The sequence below is a fragment of the Schistocerca serialis genome, chromosome 6, assembly GCF_023864345.2.
Source record: "Schistocerca serialis cubense isolate TAMUIC-IGC-003099 chromosome 6, iqSchSeri2.2, whole genome shotgun sequence".
In the NCBI taxonomy this organism is placed as follows: Eukaryota; Metazoa; Arthropoda; class Insecta; order Orthoptera; family Acrididae; genus Schistocerca; species Schistocerca serialis.
Genome location: NC_064643.1, coordinates 693065620 through 693080780, shown reverse-complemented (window position 1 = coordinate 693080780; position 15161 = coordinate 693065620). Strand labels below are relative to the sequence as shown.

The following is a 15161-nucleotide window of genomic DNA, read 5'->3' as shown; positions in this document are numbered from 1 at the left end:
TCGCACGTTTATTGACCTCATTCTTAAACGCCACCAGAATCATGCAACACTGGCTTATGCCTTCCTGTATTAATCAATTTTCACTAAATTAACAAATTTTCGTGCTGTAGAACAAACGTCAGGCTGCACTGGAGAACAGTGGGGATGAATGTTCTCATTCTAGCACGCAAATGTCTCAGTTTTACAACATATAAAAACAGTGTAGTGAAGATTACATTAACAGCCCTCGTAAAATAACGATGTCTAAGCGGGCTATTCCGAAAGCAAGGTCCGATCGGGATCGATATGCAAACCACATTGAAAATCGATGAAGCTTTGCACAGAGCTGTTGGGCAGTGTCTCTAGTATTCCCGTCGATTGCGTCACGTAGCTATTTTCAGATCTAAGCGCACAGAGAGCATGTAAAAATGTCTAGAGAAATAGTGGCGCCACCAGGTAAGAGGGCCTGGTGAGAGATTTCGTGTGATGCCATGCAACCCACGTAGCATTACAGTCATGCTTTTTGAAGAGGTTGAAAAAATTTAGCCGACCAGTTTCAAAACAAAAGTTTATTAGCCCTTGTTCTAGGTTTCGATATTTCTCAAAATATCTTCTTCAGTAGAAGTGGGCCTTGTAACAACACACGGTGGTTCATTACAATAGCTGAAGCCGAGCGGCTCTCGTCATTATAAAATTTACATAAAAACAAGAATCGTCACATGACATGGATTTAAGCAGCAGCCAAATTAGATTCAGGGTACTTCAGAATAAATGTCCACTTGCAAAGGCTCTTGTCAACATAAAATTGTAACAGGAGTCACAGCATAAAATATTTGCTCAACTGTACACCATGCCAGAGGCAATGGCGTTTTCTTTTCATGACAATTCTCGGCCGAATTCCACAAGGACGATAAAGACGCTCCTGCAGCGTTTTCGGTGAGAAGTGTTTGATCACCCACAATACAGCCCGGACTTTGCTCCCTCCGAGTCTCATCTCTGCTCACATGAAATGCTGGCTGTGAATCCAACATTTTGGCTCAGACAATGTGCTGTAGGCTACCTCAGAGAACTGGCGGGAAACACAGGCGGAAGTCTTCTATTGCGAGGGTACTGGAAAGTTGGCAACTCTACGACAAATGTCTAATTCTGACAAGCAAGTATGTACAGAAGTAGCTGGAAGGTGTAAAGTTAACTGTTGCAAATAAAACATTTTTTATTTTCACAATGGTTTCCACTTCACGACCGATCGGACCTTACTTTCTGAATAGCCCTCGAATTTACGTCAGTGACTATACTTCTAAAGCAACACAATAATAATAAGATTTAAGAATTTGCTGACGCTATACTAATCATCACAACGCGCTTACACAATCCACAATATGTTCTTCGTGTTCTTCTTCTTTCTGCAAGTTTTCTACTACCTGTGGCTTCTCTCGCATCCAAGATTCCTTCGCCTTCTATCTTGCCAGTCCTCTTCTTGCGTGACTCTGTCCTGCATGACGCACATCACTCCACTGTTTCAATGTCGCCGGGGAGTCTTCGTCTTCTTCTGTGTCTTCTAGGTCTCCAGTGCTCTGGCATTCTTCTAAGGCTCCCGTACAAGTTAGCAGATTATTTTCAAAAGTCTTTACAATTTCCTAGTGAGTCACATCTGTTGTCGTAAAACTTCGTCCTCAAAACTCCATTTCCACTGTCTGCTCCCCCGAAAAACTTTAATCTGCAAACATCCAAGAGGAATGTCCACAATATTTCGCGACAAACAGTACGGTTCGTGGCCGGTACTCAACCTGATAACATCGGCTACTCGTGCCATGCCGAGGTATTTCTACGCACACACACTCGGGCCGACAGTTGAGTTGGCTCTGCGAGCTTAAAGCTTCCACTAATTCAATTGTTCCTCAGAGAAATTCAGTTCATAAAAGGTAGCGATGATTTACGTCCAAGCGGTAGCGGAAATTCTGACAGCATTGCCTAAACGCCAGCCGACAAACAGACCGGCTGTTTTCCCACACAAACAGCAGGCGGCCAGCCAACTCAATACCAGTCGCCCGTCTGCACCAGGTGGGCGGTGGGAGAGGGCGGGGGGGGGGGGAGGGTTGGAGGGGTGGTGTTTATTAAAGGTCAGCCGCGTGGCTGTTGCCCTCGCGCTCAGTAAATACCTGCGCTGGAGGCTCACCGGCGAAAATTTCTGGTCCAGCGAAACGTCCGACCACCGCAGGTAGTGAGCGCAACGACGAGCAGCTCTGCTGCCCGCTTCGGCAGGTGCTGGGAGACTTCCAGAGCTGCTGTTTCCCCATTCGTCTGACAGACCGATGTAGCTGCGGATTTGTCCACCTCACATCCTCTCTGTTGATCAATTGTGGCATAATGAATTGCCGAAACTGGCAGCGAAAAAAAAAAAATTATATAACATCTAAATTGCACGACTGTTTGATGAATTTCATTCTTAAATACACTCATTAAAATTGCTACGCCACGAAGATGAGGTGCTACAGACACGAATTTAACCGACAGGAAGAAGATGCTTTGATATGCAAATGATTAGCTTTTCAGAGCATTCACACAAGCTTGGCGCCAGTGGCGACACCTACAACCTGCTGACAACAGGGAAGTTTCCAACTGATTTCTCATATACAAACAGCAGTTCATCGGCGTTGCCTGGTGAAACGTTGTTGTGATGCCTCGTCTAAGGAGGAGAAATGCGTATCATCACGTTTCCTACTTTGATAAAAGTCGGATTGTAGCCTACCGCGATAGCGGTTTATCGTATCGCGACATTGCTGCTCGCGTTGGTCGAGATCCAATGACTGTTAGCAGAATATGGAATCGGTGGGTTCAGGATGGTAATACGGAACGCCGTGCTGGATCCCAACGGCCTCGTATCACTAGCAGTCGAGATGACAGGCATCTTATCCTCATCGCTGTAACGGATCGTGCAGCCACGTCTCGATCCCTGAGTCAACAGATGGGGACGTTTGCAAGACAACAACCATCTGCACCAACAGTTCGACGACCTTTGCAGCAGCATGGACTGTCAGCTCGGAGACCGTGGCTGCTGTTACCCTTGACGCTGCAACACAGACAGGAGCGCCTGCGATGGTGTACTCAACGACGAACCTGGGTGCACGGATGGCAAAACGTAATTTTTTCGGATGAATCCAGGTTCTGTTTACAGCATCATGATGGTCGCATTCTTGTTTGGCGACATCGCGGTGAACGCACATTGGAAGCGTGTATTCGTCATCGTCATACTGGCGTATCACCCGGCGTGATGGTATGGGGTGCCATTGGTTACACGTCTCGGTCACCTCTTGTTCGCAATGACGGCACTTTGAACAGTGGACGTTATATTCCAGATGTTTTGCGACCCGTGGCTCTACCCTTCATTCGATCCCCGCGAAATCCTACATTTCAGCAGAATAGTGCACGACCGCATGTTGCAGGTCCTGTACCGGTCTTTTTGGATACAGAAAATGTTCGACTGCTGTCCTGGCCCATTCTCCAGATCTCTCACCAACTGAAAACGTCTGGTCAATGGTGGCCGAGCAACTGGCTCGTCACAATACGCCAGTCACTACTCGTGATGAACTTGTAAGGTGTCAGGCAAATCCAACACCTTCCATGAAAACCCTGACATGATAAGCAAATCCAGTAGTATGTCACATAGCTCCGAATAAATCGTGACATTAAATTAACCAAAGTAATACGAGTAACGAGAGAGCAAATGGAATACCACAGACTAACACAAGAATGCCTAAATGCATGTCATACATTCCCACCGTGAGACAGATGTAGTTCCGAGGGGAGAAACGAGAACAGAAGCCGAGAGCAGAACCGTGTTAAGCTGGAAGGCCCTACGATAAGGGACGGACACCCACGTAGCCAGCTAATCGCTAGGACCACCCCCCAGCCCATGTTAAAAGCTAGAGCCCTCCAGAAGAACAGTATAGGTCTTACGATAATACAAAAAGGGCCACACAAGCCGCAAGTTTTAGCGTGAGACTTTTTCGCGTCTTTGTTGCGTCAGGACCACCCCCCAGCCCATGTTAAAAGCTGGAGCCCTCCAAAAGAACAGTATAGATCTTACGATAACACTAAAAAGACCACACCAGCAGCAAGTTTTAGCGTGAGACTTTTTCGCGTCTCTGTTACGTTACAAACTTTAAAAACATTGCCCCACCAGGAAAAGTATAACGTTTCTCATTGGATAGACAGAATTTTTGTAGGCGGAGCTTAAGGTTAACATTGAGACCCTGATTGGTCAGATGAAAACACAGCCAGATAGTTTTTTTAAACCAATTCTCGGTAAATTGTAGTAAGGAGAAGTTAGGAGAGAGTTGCTTCCGAGACGGCGAGATGTGAGGAGCTGCGCCGCCCTGACGCTGCCTAAACACCGACAAGGTAATGAACGCACGCGATGCCGCATTTTTGAGCGCATAAGACTTCACTTAGAACTGCAGAAGTCTCATCTGTTACATCCCTGTTTTGCGTAATACTAGTGTCGATCGTCAATTAAAGCTCATGGTATTCGCTTTTGCTACGTAAGTTAAAATCTGAAACGCGATGATTTTTCTGTTATATAGTTATTGAGAAGCCACATCAGCCACTGTAATTTACGACAAGTTAGATAAGTAATTAAAGATAATTGAGGGTCACTGTAGATCATTTTGATAGTTTTCTCTTTTGTGAAACTTAATTTAAACCTACATTATAGATGTGATATGGCATAGTCATCCTTCGATCCATTGTAGAACTTGGAAACCCATTCAGGGAATATTCGTTCACATTTTTGTTGAACGCAGTTGGTTTTTACCATCCTGTATTAAAACATTTCCTTTTATCAATAGTGCAATTTATAAACAATGTTTTGTGAGTAGAATAAAATTTCCAATGGTAAAGTTAACTGCTTTTTCGACGTTATTTTACCAGCTAACTAAAAGTAGGAAAGCCTTGAACCCGTTCCACTAAATTTAGTTAGTATTAAGATTCTTTTACAGGGAGTGCAGTGGAGCTGACGCTGAAATCATTAAGTATTTGGTTATATCATCGCTAGTCTCACTGAACTCTTCTGAACTCTACATGTCATGTGTGGTCTGACGTCTCCTTACCAGCAACAGGTCCCAGGTTCAAACTAGTCAATTCCCTAAAAAACACGCTCAGAGCGTCGTTGCGCGAAAGTGGTAGGGAGACACGATATAGAACAACAGACACCACGCAAAATGTTAGAAACTGTGGTATCGTGTTGAAGCTGCATGGGCAGCTGTACGTTTACACGCCATCCAAGTTCTGTTTGGCTCATTGCCCAGGCGTACCAAGGCCATTATTACGGCCAGACGTGGTTATTCTGGGTACTGATTTCTCGATCACATGTCAGTTCCAGTATAATATATTTGTCCAATGAATACCCGTTTATCATCTGCATTTCTTCTTGATGTAGGAATTTTAATGGCCTGTAGTGCAAAAAAGTTACTGTTTTTGTTTGTGGCCGTTTGTGGTGACAAAATATTACTACTCCGCTCTGGATGCTTTTGATAATCGTTTTTCGATACTGAAGTGAATCTCTTCAGCGTCTTTTCCTTTGGCTGAACCATACCCACTGGTTTCCAACATCTTAATCTCCAGTATTTAGTCCCTGGCAACATCGTGCGTTAAAAAATGGTAAACTCCTCCATAACTTGCTATAACGCCGTGAAAATTAAATATGATACATGTCAGGCGTAGGACTGACGATAATCCAATAAAAACTGACGTGACATAAAATTTCACTCTTGTCCTCAGGAAATACTGTGAAGTAAATTACATTTATTGTGACAAGAATGTCATTCTACAGCCAATAAGTCTACAAACTGGGACATTTAAGGCTTCCGCAGCGTATGGAATGTTCCAAGAAATTTCAGAAGAGTTGTAGGATGTTGGCATTGTGTTTCCACGATATTTCAGCACATAGTTTGAGCGCCCTTATTCAGAAGCATACAACCGAGCATGACCACAAGATAGCGCCGAAATATCGTGTCAGCAAGTTACCGGCATCAGGATGTTCTGGAAAAAATGTTCTTTTTTCCTACGTTTCCTGCTCCTTTGTTCTCAGAGGCCATTCCCGGCCGCCATGAAATGAAATTAGTATATATCACTCGTGCCTTGACCCACATGACGATTATTTCAACGCGATTTAGTATTCCTCTCCTAGAGGAACCTTAATGGCAGTCAGCATCGTTCACTTTATACAATCTCTCGATTATCCAATTTAGTAAGTAACTGCCATGTTCAGAGCTTTTCAATAAATTGAACTTATCTGCGTGTAGGGTAGTAAGTGTAAGATCTCACTCATCCTCTCTCTCTCTCTCTCTCTCTCTCTCTCTCTCTCTCTCTCTCTCTCTCTCTCTCTCTCTCTCTGTCTCTCTCTCTCTCTCTCTCCCCTTCCCCCTCCCCCTCCTATTAACCAGGTAATGGTAATTGACGTTATGTACCACGTTTTTCATATATTTGAAAAATAGACCGATCTGCAACAAATACAAGGTACACAGTTTCAAGAAACAAGGATGTAAGAATTTTAAGTTGGCAAAATACTAACAAGAATTCTTTACAGAAGAAAGAAAAAACTGATGGAATCCAGCCTCGGGGAAGACCGGGTTGGGTTCCGGAGAAACGTAGGGACAGCCGAGGCAATACTGAACCTACAGCTTATCTTAGAAGATAGGTTAAGGAAAGGTAAACCTACATTTATAGCATTTGTAGGCTTATACAAAACTTATGACAATGTTGATTGTAATACCTTCTTAGAAGTTAAGAAGGTAGCAGGGTTAAAATACAGGGAGCGAAAGCCTGTTTACAACTTGTACAGAAACCAGACTGCAGTTGTAGGATTCAAGTGTCATGAATGGTTAAGGTTGGGAGGGGTGAGACAGGATTGTAACCTATCCCCGATGTTATTTAATGGGTACAATGATGAAGCAGTACAGGAAAGGAAAGAAAAATTTAGAGTAGGAATTGAAGTTCAAGGAGAAGAAATAAAAACTTCGAGTTTCCCGATGACATTGCAGTCCTGTCCGAATGAGAAAAAGACTTGGAAGAGCAGTTGAATGGAATCGACAGTCTTGAAAGGAGAATATAAGATGAACATGAATAAAAACAAAACGGAGATAACTGAATGTAGTCTAATCAAATCGGGTGATGCTAAGGAATTAGCTTATTGAAAGGGAGCGGTACATTTATAGTAGTAGACGAATAATTGTACTTGGGCAGAAAAATAACTGATGATGCCCGAAATAGAGAGGATATCAAATGTAGACTGGCAACTGCAAGAAAGCGTTTCTGAAGAAGAGAAATTTGTTAACACCGAATATAATAAATTTGCAAACACGGTATTAAGCAAGAAAATACGTTGAAAGGAAGAAAATCATAATGAGAAGAATTAATTGCCGCTGTGGTCAAATGAAATTCTCCCACTTGAAGTAGTGAAGGTAAGGAACTACCATTCTCTACGCTAGCTCCATGTCTTCTAAACGTCCATTCAAATGCTCGAACAAACATTCAGTACAAGTAAAGGATGCTGACTTTAGCCAAACGCTACAGTGATTCGCAATGTAAGTTTGGAGATGGGTATACACGTATTATGGCCAGTAATCGTAAACTTTTATTTTTATGTCATCCATTGTAACAAAAATAAGGAATAATGTTAATCACTGATGCAGATGATGAAGTAAACAGTTACAGTTAACAATAAGGATTAAAGAACTAAACAGTTGTAGTCCGGAAACATGTCACATTTAATCGACTGAACCGAACGGATATGCGACCTTCTCAGAAGTGTTGTCCTTAATCATGGCCAAGGGAAGAGGATGCGTGTAACTAGGTATTTCGCAACATTGCCAGGACACTGGCACTTTGAGGAAATATCATTCGTACAAGTTTCGTCACAAGTCGCAACAGCAATTCGAAGTCTTTGCGGTGACATTCAGTCTCTCGCATCCTTCTGCTGCCGAGCTGTGAGCTCTTCCGGTTGAGACATCCAGCGACGGCCAATGCCTTCTTCAAACCTCTCGTCAAGTATGGTCTGCTCCTTGAAGTATGTAGTTGAATTTAGAAAGCGATGGCACAACTTCAGGTACTAACGGGTATATGACAGATGCAGCCTAAATCCAATCCAGGTTGTTCTTATTTTCCCTTAGTCCCTCATGTTTCTATTTAATTTGTTGAACGTGAGTTGCCATCCAGGTACAACAATCCTCTATTCGGACTGCTTTAGGCATGCAGTTATCTGTCCGCAACTTTCATTGGATTCCCAATCGATTTTTCTGACGTGTGTTGATGTACACACAATTAAAAGTCAGTAGTCTCTCAACTCGTAGTTTATAAACTCAAGTTCTACTGTTTTGGTACATTTACTATAATATGCACCCTGTGCCGATATTGTCAAACAGTTAACTTACATAAAGTCATTTCTTTACTGGCAGTAGGACGGCTGTTGTTGTAAATGTTACACCATCATCGGCATCTGCTCTACACCTGCACCTACGTCTGGACTACAAAATTCACCTTACGTTTTATGATGGAGGGTACTTCTGGAGCATTTTCATTCCCTGATTCCCCGATCAAGATTGGTGAGTGGGAAGAACGAAGATGGATACACAGTCGCATGACATTCAGTTTCTCTGGCTTTCTCATCGTCATTTCGTGAGACGCAAGTGGAATGAAGTAACTTGTTGGCCGCCGACTCTACCCGGAACGTACGCTCTCGAAATTTCTTCAGTACATCTATGAAGTTCTCAACGCCTCTCTAGTCGCGTCTACCAATGAGGCTTCTTGAGCATCTCCGCTACATTCCCGCAAATACTCTACTATACTGTGATGAAACTTGCCGCTCATCAATGGACCTTCTCTTCCTATTAATGCAAACTGATGCAGGCCGTGTCAGACAGGCAACACTCAAAAACGGGCCAAAAAAGATTTATGCCGCATTTCTCATGATTAATAACATTGCCTTAGGATTTTTCCAGTCAATTTTAGCGTAGCGTCTGCCTTTCCTACAAATTTTTCATAAGGTCCTACCATTTTAAGTCGCTCCATAAACACTCGGTATTTTAGGTTGTTACCTGTTCCAGTGCTTTATCGACAATAGCGTAATCTCTTCGACTATTTATACACAGGCTGTTGCATTTACTGAGCTCTGGGTTTGACTGTCAGTCTCCGCCGATCGTCGACGCCTTGCAAGTCTTCTTTCAGTCCCCTATAATCTTGTCAACTGCTGTATCTCCAACGGGGAGAAGCTTGATAAGCAGTAGTATGACACAGGTAAACAAAAGCAAGGTTTTATTACCACCACAGTAGAGAGATTTAATGACAAAGGAGTAACGCTTCTCAGTAAAAATAATACAACTTCTCTGACACTAACAGCCCTACGCTTGGATCGCACAGTGAATAAACGTATTGGGAAGCGAAGACTGATAATGCCTAACGATGTAGGTTGAGCGTTCGGTTTAGTTGGCAGACAAGTACGACTAGGGGTTTCGCTGGAAGGCTGCACTGGCCTCCGACCGGACTCCCACTGATGGGCTGCTAAGAGCCGGCGCACGGATGGAGCGAGCTCCCGCCGTGTTGGCTTGTACCACCCTGCATAGCCGTGGCGAGGAGGAATTCGAGCTGATCCAGTTCCGCACACGTGACACGGCAGAGGAAATAGGTCCCTGGCACGGAGGACCTCTGGTGGCGGTTGTCCTGCCGTCTGTCGTCCCTCTTGTGACGCAGTCAGGAGAGACAACGCCTTCTACATAGGCAAACCCGTCTCACTTCAATGTCTGAAGGATTGCCGAATACTTCAGGCGAGCGTCGTGTGCACGGCAGCAACCTTCTTGTTAACAATAGTAACGCCCGTGGAAAGCCTCACGGTAACTCCTACGTAATTCACTAAATCATTTATATGTATTGCAGGAAATAACGATAATCCTGTAACGCTCTCCTCCTATTTCCTTCAAATTGCCTTTACATCGTCTTCGTCATGAACAACTGACTATCGAATGCCTTCCGGAAATCAACGGAGATGGCGTGAAGCTGGGAGCCGTCGTCTACGCAGCTGCGTATATCTTGCAGGAAGAGAGTGAGCTGAGATGCCCATGATCTCTCTTTGCTGAATTTTTATGGTCCTAATGCTTGAGCGTAAATCATGATGCATAATTCTACAAGATACTGAAGTTACAGTTGTGGGTCGATGATGATGTGCATCCATCCGAATCCTTTTCTTAAAAACGGGGATGACCCGCGCTTTTTTCCAGTCGCTACCTTCGTTGCTCCAACGAATTACGATGAACTGTTCTTATAGTCTGTACCGAATCTCGGCCATATCTGATGCCGTACAAATATCTTCCCACTTTTGAGTGAATTCATTTGATTTTCCATTGCGCAAGAGCTTATCTGAGTATCTTTTATTCAATCAGACAAGTGAAAGAAGGACACGATGTACTCTATTGTGCACCGAAACAGCCTTGGAAGACGGAATTCAGTGTTACGTCCTTCCCTCTGTGACTTCTTCCGAGGCCAGTATAATCACTAGGCGACTGCATAGATGATTTTCATCCGCCTACTGCTTACATGTAAGACTGGCACTACTTAGGATATTTTGATTAGCTTCGTTGCCACAATTTTACTCGTGAATCCATTCAAAGCTTCTCGAATTGTTCCTCTTGCTCATTCTGATTTCGTTCTACTTTTATTTTTCAATAAGTCTTTTACGTTGATTAAATTGGTGACCGCTTCTGTAGCACCGGGACTTGCGTTGTCATTATTAACATGGTAAAACACTTTGTATTCCGCCTCTTGTATCCCTTAAAAACGATTTTTAAGAATGGTAGAAGTAATAAATAAGTACATTCATACACAATAAATAGTAAAAGAACACACATGGAATGGAAAAGTATCCCGAAACTCATTATTATTATGTTAGATCTAATGTTCCATAACTCGTCACAGTACGTTAGTCAAGGGACACACAGAAGAACAAAACGTAACACTAGATCTCCTGAATCTCTTTTATTGAATCTAGATGAGTTTCTTTTACGGTTCCGTGTCTCAGTCGATAAAAACGGAACCTTTGCAGAGTCACTTTGTAGTTTGTCTGTCTATCTGTGTGACTGTTAAAAACCCTATTTCTCAGGAACTGTTAGAGAAATCGATTTGAAATTTCTGTCACATACTGGGGCCCGCTGTCTCTTGGCGGTATACAATACTGAAGCTACTAAGTCAACGCAATCAAAAGATATCACCACTTATGTCACATTTTATTTTAGTACTCGCAGACCTTTAGGGCACTTTCCGTTGACACAGAATCACTAAATGTGTCAAAAAGGAAGCCTTCACAGTTCAAGCTAAGGAAAAAATCAGAAAATTATTTATTTGTAATTATGTCACAAGAAAAAATATTTGTGTTTTTATTTATTACTCAAGGTCAAATTTGATTTAAAACAAGCAGTGGTTCTGCATGCAGCCTGACTGAATCGCAATCGTAAATGTCAGACATCAGGGAAGGAATGACTTCTTTGTTCATATGACGCATTACGGAATTTATCCATCATCAGATATCCAGAAGCGATAAACGCACATAGAAATGGCTTTTTAATTTCCGGAACGCGTCATATGAAGAATAAAGTCATTCCTTCCCTGATGTTTGACATTCAGCATCACGAACTCGTCAATCTGATTATTACAATAACGGTTGCTTGCCTCCTATATGCCTTTACGTCACGTTAATGTTGATGAAATTAAAACATTCTCGAGAGTATTGGAATCAAGCAAGGAAGGAAGGAAGATTAGGTTTAATGTCCCGTCGACATCATTAGAGACGGAGCACAAGCACATACAGTGCTAAGGTCAGGGAATGATATCGCCCGTGCCTTTTCAAAGAAACCTCCCCGAAATTTGCCTACAGCGATTTTGGGAAATCATGGAAAACCTAAACGAGGACGTCCAGATGCGGGTTTTAACCGTCGTCCTCCCGAATGTGAGTCAAGTGTGCTAACTGCTGCTCCACCTTGCTCAGTAAGCTTGGAATCTCTAGGACTGTTATATTGCCAGCACAAGTGTCGATAACAGGCAAAAATGGCGAATATCCTCGATTGCCGTATCGGATGAACTGACTATATATACATATATAATTATGTTTGTACAGAAGTCTCAATGCGCCAGCTCTAGTCGCGCCTCTCCTACTTTTCTGGATCATCAGTATCCTTGGTTCGGTGCTGCCCGCAGCGAATTTCTCTCCTGCGTGAACCATTTTATCTCGCGCCAGCACTTATCCCCTAAGACCTAAATTATTTGCTGCACGTATTCCAATATCTGTCTTCTCCTACAGTTTTTGCTCTCTACAGCTCCCCCTAGCACTAAGGATGTTGTTCCCCGATACCTTAACACATGTCCTATCATCCAGTCCCTTCTTCTTGCTAATGATTCCCACGTGCTCCTTTCCACGATGATTCCAAGGAGGATCTTCTCATTCCTCATGTTATCAATCTACCTAATTTCTATAAAACATCTCAAACGCTTTGATTCTCTTCCTTCCTGGCTTTCCTACTCCATATCTCACACCATATAATTCTGTTGTCAAAACGTAAATTCCCAGAAATTGCTTCGTCATATGCGTTTATATGGTCCCGAAATACTGCGTACGGTTTCTCAGCCTGTAGCAGTACTGGCACTAGTACTGTAAATCTTTGTACTGAGGTTCGATATACAAAAGTTTCCAAACGCTCTCACAAAGAAGAATCCAGTTGGCTGAGAGCCATTAAACTCGAAGACCAGAGATTCGGTTAATGTTTGCATATCTATCTGTCACGGAATGTGAAAGGCATTAGTACCGAAATGTACGAACATTTAATGTAAGAAAGAGTTTCGTATACTATGCTGTCACCATAAGCGCTTGTGTGATACCATGATTAATGCACTTTGAAGAGTTGTAGAATATTCTTTTTCTTGTACCTTCGTCCACCATATGCGCCAGGGTGGCTTTGTTCTTTACGCATTTGGCAAGATTAATTTCAATGTTCTCCGGTTGCACTTACTGTAGCGAACCCACTACCACTCTATCCAGCGCGGTACGAAAGAAGTGTACCTAACTGTCCGCCTGTTGTGTTGTGCATGTCGAAGTGAGCGGGGATGTGGGAAACCACACAAAAACCACGTCCAGGCTAGCGGGCACAACGACGCTCGTCGTTAAACAGCAAGGCGGATTCTATCCGCGAGGCTGCATCTCCCCGTCACTGAAGCGGCAGTTTAACACGCACGACCATCCAGGCGGGTCGAAGATTTGAAAACAAATTCAAGACGGAAGTAAACCTTTTCCGGACCCATTTCTGTATAAAACATCGTCTTCTTCTATGTCTGAGGGATGTGCTCTGGAATTTCGGCCGCCCCATCCATCATTTCTGACAGTCGGTCGGTAATTTGTTGTCTTAGGTTTCATTGGAGACTTTTCAATATTTGATGGATTTCTAAGGAACAAAGTCCAGTAATCACTCAACAGGAAATAATGCCTGTCAGAGAAGATAATGGACGAAAGAGATGGATGGGTAAATATAACAAGGTTCGTCGCAGGAATCTGTGTCTGAAGATTGAGGAGAAAATAAAATCACGAGGAATATACAAGAGAAATCGTTGATTATGTAGGATAAAGCAGTTGTACTAAAATGAACGAGACAGTAAGAAAGCAACAGGAATGGAGAATTGCATAACAACGACGTTTATGGTTGACGATCGAAGATGATCAGCTTCCGGTATCGGGTGTAATTATATCTGACATCTGCGTAGGGCAGTCTCAAACTTTTGATCGTCTCCCAGAGCCTCTCTAACTGCGACAGTGAAACTTAGTATTACCCCCTACAACGGATGAAATGACGAATGCTTGCAGAAACGTGCATTCGTGCTGTTCAGGAAAGGTTCATTTTCGAAAGTCACCTCGTCCTCATTCTGCACACACGTGCCACAGAACGGTTTAGTCATAGGAGGAGAAGGGAGGGTGTGACTGGGTGAAGTGTTAGGCGAATTTAGAGGGACACCATTTTTATCCCGCAACCACTATGAATCAGACACGGAGGATCAATGACGTTAGATGCCAGTGAGCATTGATTTAAATGAATGACGAAAGTAGAAAATTTGTTATTTTCAGCCATAATGGCTATGTTTGTGAACCGTGACTGTGTGGGATAATTATTTATTTCAATTTTCTGCTACCAGCCACTTTTTATTTTATACTTAATGTAACAAAATGCAACGCGTTTCAAACATGTTCTGTTCATCTTCAGGCGTTTATACATACATACATACATATAGAGAAATGTTACTTAAAAATAAACAGTCCTAAACTAGATTAATCTAGAACTCTTTGTCCATTGTCTTTTACTGTAGCTGCTGGTGTGGAATTTGGGTTGGAGGGGGGGGGGGGGGGGAAGGAGAGGGGCAGTGTATGGCTTGAAATAGAAATCAGTGATGTTGGGGGGGGGGGGGGGCTTATGGGCGCTCAACATCGAGGTCATCAGCGTTCAGTGATGTCTTCTGCTGGTTATGTGTTACGACAATAGTGGGAAAGGCGTTTATATGACAGTTGATCACTTACAATTTTATCATCTTGCTGCTTCACTTGCATCACTGGTGTAATGGCGGAACTGTTGATTGACATTACACTATTGCACATTATATTTTGTCACTGATTGCCAACGTAATTCACAGCACAAATTGCTTAGATGTTATACACACAACACAAGATGGCGGACTGTACCATGTGAGCCTGTATCGATTACCGAGGTTTTGTGTCGATTTTCTTCGTACTGACAGATTTCTAGTCAATTATTTACATTGACATATCTTGTTACAGGCTTGATAAATGTAACAATCAGCAGTAGCAACTCACATTAAGCCGCGCTGGATTAGCCGAGCGGTCTAGGGCGCTGCAATCAGGGACTGGGTGGCTGATCCCGGCGGAGGTTCGAGTCCTCACTCGAGCACGGGTGTGTGTCCTTAGGATAATTTAGGTTAAGTAGTGTGTAAGCTTAGGGACTGATGGCCTTAGCAGTTACGTCCCATAAGATTTCACACACACACACACACAAACACACACACACACACACACACACAACTCACATGAAAGACACAGGCCGGCCACCCTTTGAAAATCGAAGACAACCTCGAAATTTTACACAAAA

At 43.1% G+C, this 15161-nt stretch overlaps 1 protein-coding gene across 1 annotated transcript in view; it reads right to left on the bottom strand.

The window, feature by feature from the left end:
* LOC126485035 (pikachurin-like) overlaps positions 1-15161 on the bottom strand; it is a 779910-nt gene that overhangs the window by 496006 nt on the left and 268743 nt on the right. The window lies entirely within an intron of this gene.